The 20,763-nt window shown below is 45.7% G+C and overlaps 1 protein-coding gene across 2 annotated transcripts in view; it reads left to right on the top strand.

The window, feature by feature from the left end:
- The first annotated feature begins 9,218 nt into the window (after window positions 1–9,218).
- Window positions 9,219–20,763, top strand: part of BRINP1 (BMP/retinoic acid inducible neural specific 1) — a 174,138-nt gene continuing 162,593 nt past the window's right edge. For both annotated transcript variants that reach the window (XM_019454028.2, XM_019454025.2), the window contains exon 1: window positions 9,219–9,659. The gene's annotated coding sequence lies outside the window, so the exon portion shown is untranslated. The remainder of the gene's footprint in view (window positions 9,660–20,763) is intronic.

Here is a 20,763-nt window from a genome sequence, read left to right as displayed (position 1 = left end):
TCATTAGCCATGGCTTTGTTTGCCCTCGTATTGTTTAATCAAACAGACATTAATGTGTTTCTTGGGATACCTGTCCCTAGGAAAGCCTTCGGTTCGCACATATCAAGGAAAGAGGGTTTGACATCTATAAATTTCCAGATTCCATAAATATTGTATTTCTCACAAGCAGCAGCAGCAGGGACCCAGGCTCCGTAAACAATTTTGTGTGCTGACATCTGCAATAACACACAAAGAATGATAAAAGGCAAGTAGTACTTGACCTTCAGGGTAGAAAGGTAAAGGTATCCTTAATTCACAATTTAGATAATTCTTTCTATTTGATCTTGCCATCAGGCAGGCATGCTTTTATCTCTCACATCTATAGAGGGCCTTCACCTGTCTCAGGAAGAGAACACGCTGAGCTGACATGTAGGTTTCACATAGGTTTCATCTCCCGTGACAAATCTAACTGATTGGTAGTTGCTGCCTAGAGGGCTGTGCTAAAAACTGTTTTGGGGTATGGTGGGAGAGGGTTTCACGATCAATTAGCAATTGCTGCCCCAGACAAGAGATGAACAAGAGGTAACAGGGAGGAGACACCAAGACATATTGACGATCTGAAAATATCTGGTGGTTTGAAACAAAATACAGATTAATCAGCTAACCTCAAGCTAACTGCAATAGAAAAAAGTATAAACAGTAATAGAAAGATACATCCACATCATAAAATAACCAACTATACCTTCTCAAAAACAGTGACCCTGAAACTGGAAAAAAATGCTTTTATATGCCACTTTGATATCACTTTGGACTCAAGCAGCTGGGGGATGCAGTCTCTGTGTTACAGTGTTGCAAAACTGTAGCCCAGCATGACTGAGCACAGAAGAGGGCGGCAATTAAGAACACAGACTTACAGGGTCGAGTTTCAAGGCAAACTTCAGCTCTTGGTACATTGTATTTGTAAGCAAATCATTTTACCTCTCAGATCCTCAGTTTCTTCATCTACAAAAGATCAAAGCAACGTTATCAGCCAGGATTCTGTTGCCATAGATAACCTGCGAGACAACCTTGAGTCACAGCTTTTTGTGACGCTAATTTTAAGTTCTTTATTTTATTAAAGTTGACAATATTTGTGAAGTACTTAGCTACCTTTCTGGTGCATGATAAATATAAAATAAGCGGCGAGTAAACACAACAACGAGAAACAGCAGTACAAGGCATATCATTTTGTCTAAGCCAATCACATTCTGACCAAGTGATGTAATTCTGGCCAAGTGATTGGCCAGAATGTGTCACGTATGGGGTATTCATGGTGTGGAGGTGGCATGTGTGATTGGGGTCTGGGCTCTAGAGAGAGAGGGAGACACAGAATCCTAAGGGGCTCCAGGCTCTGAGCTGTCAGCACAGAGCCCAATGCGGGGCTCAAACTCATGAACCACGAGATCCTGACCCGAAGTCTGACGCTCACCGACTCAGCCACCCAGGCACCCCTCTTTTAAAAATTTTTTTTCTTTAATTAAAAATAAAAAATTTTAATTAAAAATTTAAAAAAAATTAGTATTTATTTTTGAAGGAGAGAGAGAGAGGCAGAGTGTGAGTGGGGGAGGGGTAGAGAGAGAGAGAGAGCCACCATGTAAAAAACAAATACATAAGGAAATTCTCTGCCCTTTGCTTTAAAGACATCTAATTAGAAGTGGTAGGAAATCATGGTTAAGTACATTGAACTGTGAGTTCAACTGTATGAATTGAAATATTAGTTTGATACTTATAGTTCTTTTCTCATTGAGGATGGTGATCATAGCATCTACTTATTGGGATTTTTGTGAAGATTATATGGGTTAATGCATGGGAAGCAGTTACAGAAATGCCTGGCCCAAAGTAAGCATTTAATAAATGCTGTTATTAATAATTATGTAATTCCTCTCTGGAGGTGTAACACATCTAAGCCTGGCACTCATTGATAGAGGCTTACTGCATGCCAGTTTTCATGGCAACTGCTTATCTCATTTAATCATTACAACAACCTTATTGGGAGAAATGTTACTTCCTAATGAGATTATATGTTCCCAAGGGGAATTGTCTGTTCACTGCTATAGACCAGATGTTTGGCTCAGAGAAGGTGCTTAATTAAAAGGTTCTGGGTAAGTTATTGGATCCTCATTTGCCAAATAAGGACATTGAGGCTTGAAGGGGTTAATGTTATGTGTGTAAGTTTCCTGGAGTGACTGGATTCTTCACTCAGGGTCTCACGAGTTTGAAATCAGGGGGTCATTTAGGGCTGCGATCGTTACCGAGGGCTTGGTATCCTCTTCTGAGCGAACGGCTGTAGGCAGAATCTGTCTCCTTGTAGTTATAGGACTGAGGTTCCTGTTTTCTTGCTACCTGTCAGGTGGGGACTACTTATAGTTCCTAGACACTATCCATTGTTCTCTGCTGCATAATATCACATAATCACAAAAGGGACATATCATCTTATTCACGGGTTCTATACACACGGAAAGGAGGGGATTCTACAAAGACAAGGGTCACTGAGGGTCAGTCTAGAATTCTGCCCTACCACTTTCACTGAGAACGCATGACTCTGAAAGACACGTAGACTTAATTTGTCTGGGGCACAGGGCTTACTAGAGACAGAGCTGGATTGATGGCTATTCATCTGGCTCCAAGTTCATCTCTCTACTTTGGTCTCTGTAAATCAAATATTTCAAAGTTCCACATTTGAAACTCAATCATCTTGATTTATAATGCTATATTAGTCAGGATACATTTGGAAGCAAGTGACAAAAACCCCAATCAAACTGGCTTAAAGAGCAAGGAAAGTCATTGGCTCATAGAGTCAACTATCTGTCTATGACTTCAGGCATCTCTGGATCTACTTTGTAGACAAGCGTTCTTTCTTGTTGCCTTCTTCCCAGTGTGTTCTCCTCATGGTGATGGCAAAGGTAATTTTCAGAACTCCAGGATTGGATTCTACAAGATAAGTATGTGCATTATTATTAATTTTTTCTTTTAGGAGTACTTTCTAATCGTGGTTCCAGTAAATGTTCTGGGGCTGACTCATTGTACCAATCTGTGTCAACCCTCATCTCTAAACCAATCACAGTGACCCTTGGGATAGAACACCCTGCCTGGCCAGCTTTGACCATGTGTCCTAGAGCTAGGGGGTAGAATCAGCACTTCTGGAATCAAATGAGCTGAGAATCTTAGAAGGCTAGTTTCCCAAAGAAAAATAAAGGTGCTGTTAGCAGAAGAGTAAATGGATGTGAGGCTGGCAAAAGCTACCAATAGCCTATGTAGGGCTCCCCCTAGTGGAATGTGGAAGAGAGTGAGAGCAGGGGCAGGGCAAGCCAATTGCAAAGAGGGAGGTGCCAAGAGAGAATAGAGTGGAATGGGTTGATTATTAAACCACCAACTCCGTGTTTAACAGGAAAATAAAGAGAACCAGTAACCAGCCTCTATGAGTTTGAATACCTGGGTTAAAGTCGTGGGTTCCTCATTGCTACGTGTTACCCTTCTGTACATTATACTAAGTGCTTGAGCCTGTTATCTTCCTCTGTAAAGTGTGGCTACCTGCCATGCCTACCTCATCTTTCAGTCATTGCAAAAATAGAGGCTCCTAAAAACAAAGTAAAACAAGGGAGAGACCATCTGAGATTTCAAAAGGGCTTATATATGCTGCGTTATTAATTCAAGTAGAATATTGAAATTTGCGATAGGGATATCCCTTGAGCCTCAGCCAATAAGATAGTATTTTTCTGGACACCTTTTCTAAATTCCTTTTTAGAAATCATATGTCACCAGGGTGATGGCCTAGGCAAGCTCAGACCTAAGGAAGCTGGAACTTGGGCAACATGAAAGGTAAAGGGAAGACAGAAAGAAAGGGAGAGAGGGAGAGGGAGAGGGAGAGGGAGAGAGAGAGAGAGAGAGAGAGAGAGAGAGAGAGAGAGAGAGATTGTCTAGCAAAACCGGAATGCATGTGTTCATGTCTGGAAGCATGCATTCTAGTGGCTGGGGGAGGCTGTTGGGAGGCCAGGAAGGGTGCAACTCGTGGTATTAGTAGGTAATGACAAGTCTCCAGACTTGTTTGCTGAAAGAACACAGTCAATAACTGGGAACTCTAAGATCAAGGTTCACATATGCAAATAAGCATCAAAGGCAGAAAGTAAAGAGTATCAATATAGCTAAAGATTGACGGGCTTAGGAAGAACTCCCGAACTCCTATTCACTCGATAAATGCATAATGGTCCCCTCCCATATAAAAGGCCAGGTAGCACAAGGACTATGGGCCCGGTGTCTGTAGCAGGGTAGCTTGGGTTTGACTCCTGGCTCTGTTATGTGATATTGGGCAATGTGTTTAACCTTCTCACTTTACCTCATCTTAAAATGGGGGTTATGATCATACCAATAATACTGATATTAAAGACAGTTTGAAGGATTAAAAGAAAGGATATTTGTGAAGCACACAGAGCGGCTCCTAGGACATAGGGCATGGTTAATGCATGTTCACTATATTTTTATGTGCCAAGATCTCATCATGAAGATATCCTTTGTGCTTGTAATTTTTAGTTCTAGCTCAGGAAACATGCATTTAAAAATATCACCCATAACTTTAAACACAATGATGATACACGTTATGAAGGACACATTACGAGTTGTGAGAGACCTGGTAGCAGGGGACCTGCCTTAGTCTAGGGTCTGGGAAGTGATATTTACCCTGATACTTAGAAAGCAAGCAGAGCTTGGCCAGTAATGGGAAGTGGCTTCTGACAGAGGAATCGGCTAGCACAAAGTCCAAGGGGCATTAAAAAAAAAGTTGTAAACTCTAGTAATTGGAAGGGGGTCAGTGTGGTTGGAATGAAGGGGGAGACATGATATTAAGGAGAAAGATCATGCACAGCCTTGTACAGTTCATGGTAAAATTTGTTTTACCCTAATTGAATCGATAGAGGATATGGCACGTAAGCTAACTATTTAAGAACGGGTCAGATTTGGTCACGCAAAGTGAAGCGTTGCTGGAGAGAGAGAGAGAGTTGAGAGACAGAGAGAGAGGGAGATAGAGAGGGAAAGAAAGAGACGGGGGAGGGAGGGAGAGAGAGGGAGAACAAAAGGGGGAGGGGAGGGAGGGAGCGCACTAAATGGCACGTGGCATTTTTATTCAATGAGAACATGCTCATAAAAACCTAGATGGGAGACGTGGAAGGCTTCAATGTTGCTCATACGTAGTAATCACTCAATAAATATTAGTTCTTATTAATACAACTGCTTTTAAAACAAAGTAAAAATACCTCTCGATGGGTGCAAAATATTATGCCTGATGCAGAGGCAAACTTTCTCTCCTCTTCTCTCTTGCAACATTTCCCATAGACCCTGCATATGCCAACAACATTCTATGGTGCATTGTGATTATTTAGGGATAAGTATGGCTTGGCAATGGACTTCAGACTTTTAGAAAACAGAGACCAAAAAAGATATTTATTTCTGAATCCTTTACACAACCTCACCTTCAGTCGGCACTTAACAAACGTGGGCTTCTTTCTGGAGTTGTTCAGTCAGTTCTGAACCCAAAGCACCCCAGATTAAGGGATTTTAACTCCTTTGAGATTTGACAGAAGTAGTAAACTTAAGCTTTTGAGGCAGCGGCAGGTGGCTCCGAGTCCCGCACAAATAGGTTTAAATCTTATCTTTATTTAAGGAGGGGGAAGTGGAACCTCCATTTCATCATGGAACATTTATCTATATTTCTTGTCTATTCCTGGAAAAGGTTGTTTACCTACTTTTTGGTTTCCCCTTTCCAATTTCTTCAGCTCAAACCTAAATGAAGCAACAACCTATGAGATCTAAGGTCAGGCTGGAGACCAGAACATTTATCTACTTGAGAGGTTCTAAAGCTGGGGTCCAGGTGTAGACATCTTTAAAAGAGAATGGTGAGAAGAGATTCTAGGAAATTCAATGACAAATTTTGTGGGCATTTTTGTAAGTATACTTTTCATAAGAGAGAGAGGGCCCATGGCGATGTGAGGTTCTAAAAAGGGTCTGCAACTCTAAAAATATGATCCATTGCTTATCAAATCACCATGCTGGGAAGACTAAAAAGGAACCATCACATTGTCACATTAAATGTCCTTGGAAAATGGTTTCATTCTAGTAGCAACCAAGATCTACAGACAGGAAGTTCTTTCTTAAGTCTACCCTAATCCTTTGGCACCTCTTCCCCATGCAAGCCCTTGGTAAATTTAGTGGAAATAGCAAACAGCTGCTCACCAACACCCACCCCAAAGAAAGAACAAGACATTTCTCACATATCTCAAGCTGCCTTAAATGTTCTTTCTTTGGCAAAGAAGAAAAAAAAGAAATATATTTTTGGCCTCTAAACCTTTTCCCACCCGTGTGTATTTCTGTAGAAATGTTATCCATATGGTTCCGATTGCTTTCTCCATAAGTCATTAGGAATGCCTTGCACTGAGAACTTTTCTGATGGCCAAGGAGTCTTTGGAGACTTTTTTTAAATGGCTCTTTTAGCCTTTCTTCATAGAAACAGGGAAGCTAAACATAGCCAAATGCAAATGAACTAAGACCTGGAAAGGTTGGAGTTTTAGTCAAAACTCAGAAATCATAAGGCTCGGGTGAGTTTTAAATCTGCCCCTGAAAAGGCTTCGCCTCCTCCTCCAGGGACAAGAATTGATAAATACTACATTGGTAGAGAAAATGCAATGGTCTCAGCCATTTAAGTTGATGCTTTGTTGTGGTGAAGTTAAGGCTTTGTTGTGGTCACCCCATTAAATTCTGAGCTCTTCCAATCACCCCAAGGCTTCCCGCATTATTTCCAGAGGACAAGGTGAAGAGTTTGGACTTAGATCTCGGTGTGGAATTCCTGACTCCATCACTGACTCACTAGCTATACCTTGGCATGCTACTCACATTTTCCAAGCTCCAATTTCCTATGACGTAAAAATGGGGTCATATTACCTAGCTCATACCTCATAGCATTTTGTGAGTTATACAAGATAATTTATGGAAGACCCAAATGAAATGCCTTGTGCATGGAAAAGTTAAAAAAAAAAAAAAAAAAGAAGAAGAAGAAAAAAAAAATCTTCTCTTTCTCCCTGTCTGACAGTGGTTGGATCTGGGGAGAGATCTGTGCTCCCTGAGGGAAATATTAACTATGTGAAGTGGAGGAGAGGAAGATGGGAAAATGTTCCAGAGTGTTACATCCTCTCTTTCTAAGGCATCTGGACCACAACCCATCTTGGGAGATTGATTAGAAGAGAATAGCTACGAGGAATCAGTCTGTTCTTCGGTTGTCCTCTGAAGCTGCCTAACGAGGTTGTTTCAGACTGATTTCAGAACTGCATTCCCAGAAGGGCTGCTGTTGCCTACTCTCACTCAAGGAGGCATATCTGAGCTGAAGAATGATGGAAAAACAGAGGGAAAGGGAAGAAAGAATAAAAGAAGGGATGGGGGGAGAGAGGGAGAGAGAGAGAGAGGGAGAAGAAACAAAAGAATGAAGCAGGAAGGGATAGGAGATAGAGAGCCACCTGAAGCTTCACACGGAAATGGACGGCAAATGCAGTGTGTGTTGCAAGTGTTTTTCTTTGTGGTTCGAATCAAAGACAGAACTGTCTTGGGAAACACTGCCCAGGATCTGAACCTGGGCCACAAGCCTAGGGAAGGAAAAAATTGTTCAAGCAGAACAAGTTTCCTTCCACCAGGTACAGAGACAGCGCTCCCTTGGTCAGTGGCTGGAGAGCTGTCCGTGGTGCTGAATGCGTGTCCTTTGAATTAGCGTGGAGGAGGAGACACCGCGGAGAGGAGATTTGGACAGGCTACCGCTCCCCTCTTCTGTGCCCCCTCTTTTCAGTCCTGCACTGTTGAGGCTGGAGCTCATTCTGATTAGGGCACTCTCTCCTCCTCTCTTTTTCTTTCCCCCTTTGCCAATTAAATATTTCTTCTCAAGTTCTCAATTCCTCACTCCAGAATTTCTCTTCCATTTTGTTTCAAGACTTCTAATTCTCGAGCTCCTAGACCCTTCTGGACCTCCCTAGTTATCATGTCTCTTTCCTAACACTCTTTGAATAATCCTAACATGATAACAATAACAATAATAATCACAGAGAGCATGCTTTAGGCACTCACAAGGTGTCAGGGAGTATTCTAAGTGTTTTTCACATAAATTAACTCATTTAAATCTTACACCAACCATGCTGGATAGGCTGTTATATTATTCGAATACACAGATGGGAAATTAAGGTTTAAGAGGTAACTGATTTGGCCAGGATCATAGACAGGATTCTAACCTGCGGGAGCTGACACTTTTACCCAATATAGTTTCCTTTAAATTTTTCATCACCTTTTCCTTATTACTCTTTGCCCCTCCATCTGGTAGCGTCACTGACGCTACCTATCCTTGCCTAAGCTTCCAGGAACTAGCAATCTCCATTGCTGATATTTTTTAATTAAAAAAAAAATAAAAAGAAGCAAAGTAAACAAACATAGAGAATATGCGCTGCGTGAGAATTTAGATCGTGTACCGGCCTTCTTTGCTGCTTCAGGGAGAGGCCCCACGTCAGCAACCCCAGCCTGCACCTCAGGCTAAATTCGGAGTCTTTGGGTCTCTGTATTAATGCCTTCGCCCCCATACCTTCTCTGGTTGTATCTAGAGAACTTTGCGTCCTATCAGCTTCTTGCTCCGAGAAGCACTTGCTTAATTCTGGGAGGTTCTGTGGGGCTCATGCCTACACATACAGAGAAACAAACAGTCTTAAACACGCATACAGAGGCACACGGATACACACGGACCCACACACTCACCTCCCCAGACAAAACCACACTGGAATAGATACACACAGACGCACTAGCACCCGCATATCCGGAAAAACTCGTATAACTCGCGACGCACACAGCTACAGACACGCTTAGAAACACCACGACGCAGGGTTTGCGCACACACACACACACACACACATCACAAAGTCCCTTTGGGCGCTCATACACGGAGACACGCCACCCTATCCCCAGACCCACTAGACTCCCCAGTGGCTCAGCCTCAGCCCACCCAGGCCGCCCCTCCCTCGGAGAAGGCCTTTTTTCTCTCCTCCTCTCCCTTCTCCTCCTCCGCCTAAAGATGTACAAAACACTCCTCAGAATAAACCCTGGCTCTAGGCTCCTCCCTCCCCGCCCCCGGCAGCCGCTCCCCCATTCATTTTCGCCCGTCGCCGGGTAAGTCCCTCCTCCCGCGTAGCCCGGCCTCCACTGCTCCCCGCCCGGAGACCGCGGCGCACTTGGACTTCCCTCTCCATTCGCTGGCCGCCTCGCTCCCGGTCCCCACGGCTGTGAACTGATCTGGCGCGGGGAGGGGGGAGGAGGAAAGCGCAGGCGAACGAGCGAGCGAGCGAGGGAGCGAGGGAGCGAGCCAGAGAGCAAACCGAGAGCGAGAGAGCCGGGAGGCTGAGGGAGTAGTGACCGCCTTCCGGAGCCGGGATTCATGCCTGTCCTCGGGACCAGCGGAGGGGACTTTACGGCTGAGTATGAGCCAGGCTGCTAGGAGCCAGGTACCCCCACGCCTGCAGTCCCCGCGCCGTTCCCGGTATGCGAGCTGGACGCAGGGCTCTCCCAACTTCCCACCGAGCCGAATAAAAAGCGTCCTCCCGCAGCTCTCCGCCAAAGACGGACATTGACTCCAGGTAAGGCGGCGCCGGGCGCAGCGCCCGCCAGCCCCGCTGCCCTTGGAGACGGCCCCGGACCGCATTCGGGGCGCCCCCGCCCGCCCCTCCCCTCCCCCTCTCGTCACCCTTCGTCTCTTCCGTCGGCCGCCTAGCCGCCTCCAAGTCCTCGCAGGTTCCTTGGAGGGGGAGGGCTCTGCTTTCTGGGGCGCAAGGGGTTAAATGCGGGTTTTAGTAAGTGGTGTGTGTGCTCCCCGCGCGCTCCCGACGTGTGTGCCGTGGTGGGAACTTGATGTGGTGCTAGTGTGTGTTTGCGTGTGCAGCGTCGTTTGCGTTTGATGCGTGTTTGTGCTGTGCTGTGCTCTGTGTGTGTGTGTGTGTGTGTGTGTGTGTGTGTGTGTCGGGGAGGAGGTAAAGAGAGGTCCTATAACCTACTTAAGGCGCGATGTGTGTGTGCATGTTTGTACGTATGTGTTTGTATGTGTGCACTTGTGTGTCTTTTTAATTAGGTCTTTCCAGCTTACATGGAATGGGATCCTTACTATAGGATCACGTAGCCATCGGGAGACCCGCTGTGGACTTCTTCTTGGCGCTCTGGGCTTGGGTTTTGGGGAGCATTCCAGGGATAAGGACAGCACCTTATTTACCCCAATATTGATACCCTGGAAGGAAAATTCCTCCAAATGTTGGAGACCTGGTGGACTTGGACTCAGCGTTTAATATGAAAGAGAAATGGCCAAACCCTGAGGCAATGACATGCTGTCACTTTAAATTCCACACTGGGCAGGCTCCAGGATTCTGATGGGAATTTGGAGTCACTGGGTAGTGGGTGTCAGAGAGAGAAGTCAGCGGTGGGCTCCTTATCTGGGGCTTGGCAAGTCTGGGATAGAGTCTACCATGCCTCTCCATGTGTAATCATAACAGCAGGACAGTGCCTCCTGGTACTGGTGCTTTTGGGGATGATCTGAGCAAGTTTGCATGTATCCCCCTAAAGGGAAAGGAGGAGAGTCCTCAGAGACCTGCTCATCCATCATAGTTACACAGGATCACAGGGAAAATTTCATATGGGGGCAGCTGTGGGTAACGTGGAAGGAGATGGATGGGGCACTTCCCTAAGAGATCCCTCCTTCCCTTCCCCATTTCAGAAAGGCTTGGGAAGCCCCAAGAGAATCTCTTCATAAACTGTGCCTCCTTATGGCTCCACTGGAGTTAGGAGGAAGATGGGAGAGCAGAGAGATTGTGTGTGCATGTGTGTGCGTGTGTGTGCGTGTGTGTGTGCGTGTGTGTGTTTCAGTGCTGAGGGAGATCCACAATGTGGGAATGGTTGTGGGTGGGGAATTCGTGGCAGAATGTGGCCGTAATTGACTTAAACTGCTATCGATTTGCACCTCACATCTCTTGCTAGGCTCCAAAATACTGCCAAGGGCACGGGGGGGGGGGGGGTGGGGGGCGGTGGCGGTGGTGGGGAGAATGTCAGTAAGGAAGACAGTTTGGGTCAGGTCTCTCTTTCCTCTTTCCTCCACCTCCCAGGAGGCTCTCTTGGTAAGTCCCCTGGCCACCCTGGCTAGGTCCTGCTGGGTTTGGACTCTGGGGCCAGCCATTGATTTGATTCCCGGCTGCCTCTTAAAGGCTTGCCCTACTCAGCAAAAATGCTGAGTTTTACTGCTGTTAGCATGGCTTCCAGACTCGGCAGCTGTTACTTTCCCAAGGTAAGAGGCAGCCGTTCTGCCGCCAGGCATGGAGGCTAGTGGAGCACAAGGGCTGAGATGCTGGGACGGCCCCTCGTCTACCCCAGCTGGCAAGGAGCCACTGAAAAGACCTTTTGGGGAAAAGATAAGTAGAAATATAATTGTGTTTTAAACATGAGATGGGGTGTGTGTGTGTGTGTGTGTGTGTGTGTGTGTGTGTATGTGCATATGTGCACGCGCATGTAGCTTCTGAGGCAAGATAAAAGCAAACGTGTTTGCAAGGACCTGCCCTGGCGGGTGGGTGACCGTGCTGCCTGCAGGCACTTGTACCTCAGGCTGCAGCCCTCATGGGGCCACAAGGAATCTGCTTCAGGAAACTCATGTCAGAGCAGGGCCCCCTGGTTCATTTTGTGTGGGGATGTAAAGTCAGAGGAGGACACCCTGTGCTAGGATCCACTCTCGTTTTATTTCTTTTTCAATTCAGCGACAATTAAAGCTGGAAGGAATATTAAAGAGCAGACAGGCAGGACTTGTGGCCCGGAGAGGGGATGAGAATTCCACAGCATTCTCTAGCAAGTTCGTGGTATGCCCAGGGCTAGAACCTATGACGGGTGTCTGCCTGACGCCCAGATCGATGTCCTTTCCACTTCACCATACTGCCTGGGGACTATGTATTGTTCCCCAGTCCCAACGGGCCACTGTGCTCCCACCCAAGACAATCACTGTCTCCCGCCTTCAAACTTCTCATTTCAGAGGTGCTCCATCTATAAACATGACCCCGGAGAGAAAGGATCCAATGCCTCAGTCACTCTCCCCACTAGACAGAGAGACAGATAGTCAGATACACACACACACACACACACACACACACACACACACACACCATCCATTCCTTCTCCGGTGGCTTCAGAGAACTACACACAGGCAGGGACCCAATACTGACTATGACTGGTGGACAGAATCCAACAGAGCATCGGACTGTACCTGAGTTCTTTATTAAGGAATTCTTGGCCTTCCAGAGTTAAGTGTATACCCATCTACCAATGCAAATACTTCAGGCAAATTAATTTCTTTATATTAATGAGAATCTTGCCCTATACAGTTATGCATACTGCAGTCACAGGAACATGTCCAAGCACATGTGTGTACGTGCACTCATACACACATGTGCACATGCAGATTTAGAAACCTTTCTTCCTTGCTATAGTCCCCAAAAGGGAATTTCAACCTCCGCACCGAATTGTGTTCCCCTGTATAAAGGCATCACCCACACAAAGACTTGGGACTCATCATCCCAGAGAAGGGGAAATGTAAATCCCTGTGAAGGATAGGCTCTTGAGAAGTCAGAGCCAAGCCCACGCAAAAGTGCTCCCAGAGTCCTAGATGCTCATTTTGGGGTGCAGGCGAGCACTGAGAAAAACATGGGGGTTTCAGGCCCATCTGCAATAGAGCCTTTCCACACAGGCTTTTCCGAGGCTGGATGGCACTTTAGCTCCCAGAAGGGGGAGCTGTGACTCCATTTCAACCGAGGAGAACTGGCTCAGAGATTCCAAATCAGCTGTTGGGCCCCCGTTGAGTTTCCATGGCCCAGCTCAGGCTGCAATGCATACATTCGAAATGGTACAGGTGGGGACTTTAAAAAACCTTCTCCCCTGGTCAGTCCAAATAAAATGTCTTCGTGCTTGCAAGAGTTTATGCTGTTGACCACAAAGTCTTCCGTTTTTCTGGAAGGGCCTTTGGTTGTGTGAAGAGACATTTTCTGTTTGACACCCTCTAGCTTGCCCCCTCCCAATTCCTTATGAGTACTTATCACCCGAATAGGCCACTAAGGTTAGACCTAACCCGCCCTTCTCTCCCTGCGTTCCCCTTGCTAAAATCCAAAGATTAATAAATTGGCCGCTGGACTTCTGGTAATCATATTAAAGACAAGATGGGGGTCGTGTGAAGAGGACAGATTTTCAAATGTCGTTCTCCAGATAATCCCCCCTCATGTTTTCCATGCGAACCCCATCTGCAAGGAGCACCTTTATTTTTCTCTCCTCCATCCCTCAGCTTCAGCCTCCACTTTTTAACATCCAGCTCAAACGACCCTGCCAAGAAGTCTTCCCAAAATCTTATTTTGGAATAAATCTTTCTCCCCTGTTCATTCATATAATTTTGCCTGAAACTCTATTTTAGCTTCTATCCCTGTTTGCCCTGTTTTGTAACTCTGCGGATATATGTCTCTTCAACAGGGTCTTAGTAGGAATATTTTCTTTTATCTCCAGGGACTGACACATAGTAGTGGCTCTGTAAATGTTTGCTATGGCATTTGAGGCGAGGCTCAGTTATAGCTGTCATCCTTCTCTCTCTCTCTCTCTCTCTCTCTCTCTCTTATTCTTTCTCTTTCTGATAATCGTTTCATATTCTCACAAAGCAATACAATCATGGTTTCAAATCATGCTACTTATACTATCAATATAGGGATATCGATGATACAGATGGATGAAATTATGCCCTACTTGGAATAAACATTGCCCTACTGTGTTCCAGGGTCTTTAGTTTTCTTCTCATTCAATCTTCCTTTCCACCCAGTGAGGCAGATACAGTCGTTTTACAGAAGAAGAAGGTGAAACTCATGCTGGCTAGGTCCCTTGCCCAAGGTCACACGACCAGCACAGCCAGAAGTGGAACCTGACTCCTTCTTGCTTCAGCACTTCTACTCTTTCTTGGGGACCACTGAGTTAATGGTAACCGTTGTGGATGACCAACAGGACTGGGTTGTTCAGCAGATTCCGGTATAGCTGAGAGCATAGTATTGACCCTTTGAAATTGATGTTATGAAGGAGTCATGGAATCATTTGATCAACGAATCTTAGTGTTCTAAGGTTTCTGAATAACCAGATCTTTCTCCTTACTCAAGAATCAAGAATCCCTTTTGGAATACTCATAACACATGTCCGCTCAGTCTCATTTTTAGCACTTTTGGCAACAGTGAAGTCACTATCTCACAAACCAACCTGTGTTGTATTGGGAGAGCTTTGTTGGGATGTGTTCTCACTGTGACCCTAAATCTGCCTTTTATCATAAGTCTCTCAAATCATATGACACAAGTATAAGTCTCTTCTAATCTCAGTTCTTCCCATATCGTGGAAGCATCATCATGTCACCACAGATATTCTTCTTCAGACCAGAAGGGCCTGTTTCCACAGCCCTGGATCCTGCAACACCAAGCTCAATGTTGTTCTCTGGGCATTCTCTAGTGGATCACACTTACAGGGTTTAGAAGCCCAAAAAGGGGGAGGGTGACCTAAAATTGAGTGAGGATTAAAAGGGACATTGAATCCTTCATTTTTTCAACAAATATTTATTAGGTGACAGCTATTTCTCAAGCATTGCTCTAGACCAGTGCTATCAAGTAGAACTTTCTTAGGTAATGGATATGTTCTCTGTGCTATGCATTATGGTAGCCGCTAAGCACATGTGACTGCTGAGCACTCGAAATGTGGCTAGTGTTACTGATGGGCTGAGTTTTTGATTTAATCTAATTTTAATTTTAATGTCAGTAGCTGTTGGTGATGAGTAGCTAATGGACTGAGTGGCACAGCTACGGACATGAGTAATGTAGCACAAGCGTGGCCCTTTTCTTCGTGGAGCTCGTAGTCCAGTGGGAAGAGACAGGTAATAAATGGTAAACAAAGAGATGAGCAAAATCATTTCACGGAGTAGTAAATGTCATGCAAATAATTTGGGACAAGAGGCTAGAAAGGAATGTGGATGGTGTGGCTTTAGATAGGGTAGTCGGGAGAGACTTCTCCGAAGGCGTGACATTAGACTGGTTTAAGCGAGGGGAAGCCAGCCATGTGGCAGACACAGCAAAGATCAAGTCACTAACCACGTGGAAGCTTAGCAGATCCAAGTGATCGTGTGGCCGGAGCTTTCCAACGAGAAGGAGAATGTCATGAGATGGAAATAAGAGAGGTAGTTAGGGACTAGATCAAAAGGTCTTCTAAAAGATGCGGGAATAAAGAGTCTAGAGATACCCTCCCCCTCAAAATGTCCCTGCTTGGGGAGTGGGCGGCCTGAGAACTGCGATGCGAAGAGTGTGGAGACTGATAGAAACTCAGCGTCAAGTACCCTCGACAGGTTTCCATCCTGTCCATTTTTTGTCTTTGAGAGAGAAAGCAGAAACATACACATGTGTGCACAGGAGACAGGTAGAGGGAGGAGAGGGAGGGAGGGAGAGAGAGAGAGAGAGAGAGAGAGAGAGAGAGAGAGAGAGAATCCTAAGCAGGCCCCATGCTCAGTGCAGAGCCCAATGTGGGGCTCGATCTCATCACCCTGAGATCATGACCCGAGCCAAAATCAACAGTATGATGCTTAACCGACTGAGCCACCCAGGCGCCCCTCATGTTGTCCATTTTTAGTCCATCATTTCAGTAAGTTCTGCTCTTCATTTGTAGTCCTGCCCTGGGTGCTGCACCCTCTGGACATACCCAGCTCTAAAGGGATGGGGAGAATTGGAGAGGGGGAAATAGACAGAAAAAGAGGAAGAGAATGAACACCTAGAGAGAGGGTAATTGAAATGAAGTCTGGTAAAACCAAATGAAAGCCAGAGTCATTTTGGATGACCAAATCTTTATTGCCTATCTTGGCTGGGAAAGGCCTTGGACAAAATGGCCTGGTAGATATGGTGATGAATCCTGGCAGGGGCTGGCAATCGAACAGAGGAGATCTGCAGATCCATAATGATCGTTCATGGTAGACCGACAACTCTCATTTCAGAAGTTTTATGAGAGTTTGGGGAAGGTGAAGATTAGATCCTGTGATGGTGGTTGTGGTGGGGGGGAGGAGGAGAAAGATGGCAGTGACTAAAAGGTCTGGATGGAGATGAGACCATATCTCTTCATTTTATATCTCCATTCATTTTCAATTTCATACAGTCAGAGCATACGGGCTCAGGGCACCCAATTCTGGTCCCAGCTCCTATCGCTGTGTTTCTGGAGCACCCTACGGACATATCTTCCCCTCTCTGGGCTTGCCTGCTGCCAGTTGGAAAGGACCAAACAGTGGCCTGTCTCACCGAGGGATTTCCCCCAGCTCAATGAAATAACGCATGACAAAGTTCTTGCACAAGCACGGAGAGATACACACGATGGCCGTACTTCATCATAATGTTTAGAGATCTTCTCAAAAATGAGCAAAGCAAAAAGAAGTCATACCTCAGAGCACTGACTGTGACTCAGTCCACGGTGGCTGAATGGGATAGATACACCACCATGGTGACTCTTAATATCAGAGTGATTCAGTGGTAGCATGAAACCCACTGTCCTCCTGGAACACAGTGGCCTAAAAAGGCTGCCTAGAAATCCATAGACAGTCCTTGCTACTGAGGGGGGCCAAGAAGACAATTAAGAAGATAATGAGGCTGAGGAAATGTGAAATTAATTTCTTTTTTTTTTTTTTTCATATGAGGGTGAAGGGGATCTTTGTGTCTCAAAGGAACTATGTTTCAGAGATTGCAGGTGGCCTTGCGGAGAATAGATTGGACAGGACTGGGTCTGAGAAAGTTAAGAGGGTTAAATTACTGGGCCTGTCTGCTACCCAGTGGAGGACACGCGTGGGAACAGAAACCCGGTGCAGACACAAAATACATCATTCTGAACAAATCTTGTTCTCAGTGTGTGGAGATTTTCTCACCGGGTGCGGAGATGTATCCAACGATGCCAGGGCCTCTTTGAGAGAAGCTAGGAAACTGTATCCCCCCTCCGGTGAGGAGGTAGATTCATAAGGCAATTAACAAAGGCAAGATGAAATCGTTTTTGTGTAAAATGCAAAGGTCGAAGCGACGGGGCTCCAAGTAAATGGCTCATCCGAACAGCTAGAACCCTTTGTAAGGGTTAACCCAATACTGGCCCAGAGATATAATTCATCGAGCCTTTCACAGGTCCTGCAAATGAGCCTGTGGGAACCTCGATGAGAAATAATGGATCCTGGGGGTAATGCGGAGCAGCCGAGTTACAGATTGCAAGCTGATTCGGGTAGACGAAGGGCAGACATCTAGGATATGTGATCGCTTCCAAGCGCGGTCGGTTCACACGTCTCCGTTCTGGGACTTAGCAATCCCCAAAAGTTGAGGAGATTCTGGTGGGCGGTGGACAGAAACCCAAAGGTTAACGTGGAAGAACATTCCGAGAGCTGAGACAGAGACCTCTGCCTTAAGCAAGTACGTTTCATTCAGTTTGCGTGGTAGTAGATAAGCTAAATTTCTTACGGGATTTGATAGGCTCTGAGTCTATGGGCACATGAGAGGCGGAGGACCTGTGAGGAGTCTTGGCCCGTACTCTAAAAAAAACATATGCACGAAGCAGAAAGGCCATTAAAAAAAGAAAATCACGGGCGCCTGGGTGGCTCGGTGGGTTAGCCATCTGACCCTTGATTTGGGCTCAAGTCATGATCTCACGGGTAATGAGATCAAGCCCCATGTCTGGCGCTGGGCATGGAGCCTGCTGGGGATTCTCTCTCTCTCTCTCTCTCTCTCTCTCTCTCTCTCCCTCCCTCTGCCCCTCCACTGCTCACACGCTTTCTCTCTCAAAAAAAAAAAAAAAATAAAGAAAGAAATAAAAAAGAAATAAATTAAAAAAAAAAGAAATGTAGGAATGTAGGAGAAAGATAAAAAAATAGATTACCTGGCAGGGGGTGGTAATAGGGTTTTTCTGCTGAGACAAATGTGGGAGGCAAGCCTCTTTGAGATGAAGCTGTCCTCATCAAATGCCATTGCCAGAGACGGCCGAGGCAAGGAGGGCTGAGAGGGGTCCTAAAGAACTTTATTTCAAACGCATATTGGGGCGCCTGGGTGGCTCAGTCGGTTAAGCGTCCGACTTTGACTCAGGTCACGATCTCGTGGTCCATGAGTTCGAGCCCCGCATCGGGCTCCGGGCTGATGGCTCAGAGCCTGGAGCCTGCTTCCGATTCTGTGTCTCCCTCTCTCTCTGACCCTCCCGCATTCATGCTCTGTCTCTCTCTGTCTCAAAAATAAATAAACGTTAAAAAAATTTAAAAAAAAACCAAAGGCACATTAACAGGACAGCATCATTCGGGGTCCATTGAAGCCTTACAAAGAATTCCTGAAAACATTACTGGTTCAGCCACGGATTCACCTGCGTTCGCCCCCTATTTCTGATGGTGGGATTATACATGTAGGCAGAACACAGGATGGGACTTGAGGGGATTCTGGAAGGATCTTCACCCACAATATTTAGAGGTGGCCGAAATGTCACCATGACCAAGCTGTTCTTGGAGGGGAAAGTGTGTGTGCCAAGGATGTTGTATATTCTTTGTGCTATAATGAGGACGTGATATAGATACCTTGTTGAATAACCTCAACAAACTCGTGCCTAGGTGCTATTGTCCTTGTTCTAGAGAGGAGGAAACTGGGGCACAGCACGGTGATGCCGCTTGTCCAAGGCCACACGTGGAATCAGTGATGTGTGGAGGCCTAGGGCTGCTTCTGTCTGATGTAAAAGTGTAGTGGGTGAAAGGGTGGATGCTGGAGTTTGAACGCCAGCTTTGCCACTGGCTAGCACTGTGACCTTGGCCGGATGACCTAACGTTCCGGTGCCAGTTTCCTCCTCTACCCGATGAAGAGGACCATGCTGACGCCTCATAGAGATATTGTGGGTTTTAATGAGTCCATATGATAAGCGCTTTGAGCAACGGCTGACAGATCATCCACATTATACAAACGCTTGCTATTATTACTTGTTATTATTGCTATCCCCTGCTGCATTAGATTAAATGTTGCCCATGCGTATAGGTGTGTTCTCTAACTGGGGGTGCTCTGGAGCACAGAGATTATTACCAGGTTCAAAGCACTACCTTGCAAATGAGCTTGCTCAATCATTTTTACCAGTCCCCCTCCCCCAATGTGGCAATGCGATGCCAACAGTAGGGGAGAGATGGAGAGTGTAGGGAAAGGCACGGAAGGATATAGAAATAAAATGACTGGGGCGCCTGGGTGACTCAGTTGGTTAAGTGTCCCGATGCTTGATCTTGGCTCAGGTCATGATCTCACGGTCATGAGATGAAGCCCCGTGGTGAGCTCCTCACTGGGTGTGGAACCTGCTTAAGATTCTTTCTCTCTCCACCCCCCTCTATCCCTCTCCTCTGCTCACAAGCTCTCTCTCTCTCTCTCTCTCTCTCTCTCTTTCTCAAAAAAAAAAAAAAAAAAAAACAACCCAATAATAATAAAACTAAAATGGCTGAGGCAGATTTTTTTTGAATCTCTATATTACTGTGGATCAGACATCAGATGTAGATATAGGATCATTGGCCATCAGAGCTGAAAATCAACTTAGAGTCCAGATCAATTTTCTGTCACTTTTTTACATACAAACTTTTTCCTCTTTAACACCAAACTGTGTCTGAGTTGGTTCTAGTACCCTACCCCTGCAGTCTGTGTCCTTACGCGTCTTGATTTGGTTTTCTAAGCTATGTGACCAAGCGTTCAGCACATGCCTATGGGAGAGCGTGACTGACAGCATGCTTCATGCTCTTGTGTGAACCACATTAATCCTACCCGTCCTCTTGGTTTCCTTTCTTTCTCATTTTTATCATGAGTTTCACCAAGTGCTTGTATGTCTTAACGTGTTTTATTTCCTTCAGCCTTTACCGTCTCACTCTAAAGTTGTGTTTATTCTCCCCATTTTCCAGATGAGGACCTTGTGACTCAGAGGCAAAAGGACTGGCTCTGAGACATATAATAAATGATAGCACCGGGTCTCAAACCTGTATCATCAGCAGATGCTGAGCGTTAACATCCTTTCATTGAACTGCCCTCTCTCCACCTACCCGTTGAAGGCATTGTCCAGCCCTTAGCGGCTTGGTGGCCTCCCAAAATCAAGGCTGATTATTGCTGCTTTGTCTCTATTGTCTTAGGCCAGGTCTGTTGTCGCAAATCTTCAACCATTCTGTCACGCGGGCCCTGCCCTCAATCCCGGTCTTGCAGACTCCTAAATGAGAAAGGCATCTATCTTGCAAGTTCCAGGAGATGTTATAAATGGCGTCACTGGAGGGAGGCTTCTTAAATCTCCTTAATAACCTGCATTTTGCTTTCTCTCCTGCTTTATCTGTCAGCATCGTGAATATCTTCCACTCTTCCAGTGCTTTCTGGCTGCCAACTTCATAGCCTCTTAAAATAGTAATTTAACTTCACAATGCCTCAGCAGGAAACCTTAGCTTAGTGTGTTTATTTGTACCGTTAAGTTGTGAGAGTTCAGATGCTGCTCAGACCAGGAACAGGAGTTGTAGGAGAGCTACTTTCTAGCTCTGAGCCAGAGCCAAGAACCAAAATGTTACTTTTCTTGGGAATAAAATCACCAAAGCCACCTCTGGAAACAGTAGCACTTTTAAAAGCATCTCAGGAAATAGGGTAGAAGCGGTATGGATTTTTATAGCCA

Source organism: Panthera pardus, unplaced genomic scaffold, assembly GCF_024362965.1.
Source record: "Panthera pardus isolate Hobbes unplaced genomic scaffold, ASM2436296v1 HiC_scaffold_20, whole genome shotgun sequence".
NCBI lineage: Eukaryota > Metazoa > Chordata > Mammalia > Carnivora > Felidae > Panthera > Panthera pardus.
This window is presented reverse-complemented; position numbering and strand designations above follow the sequence as displayed.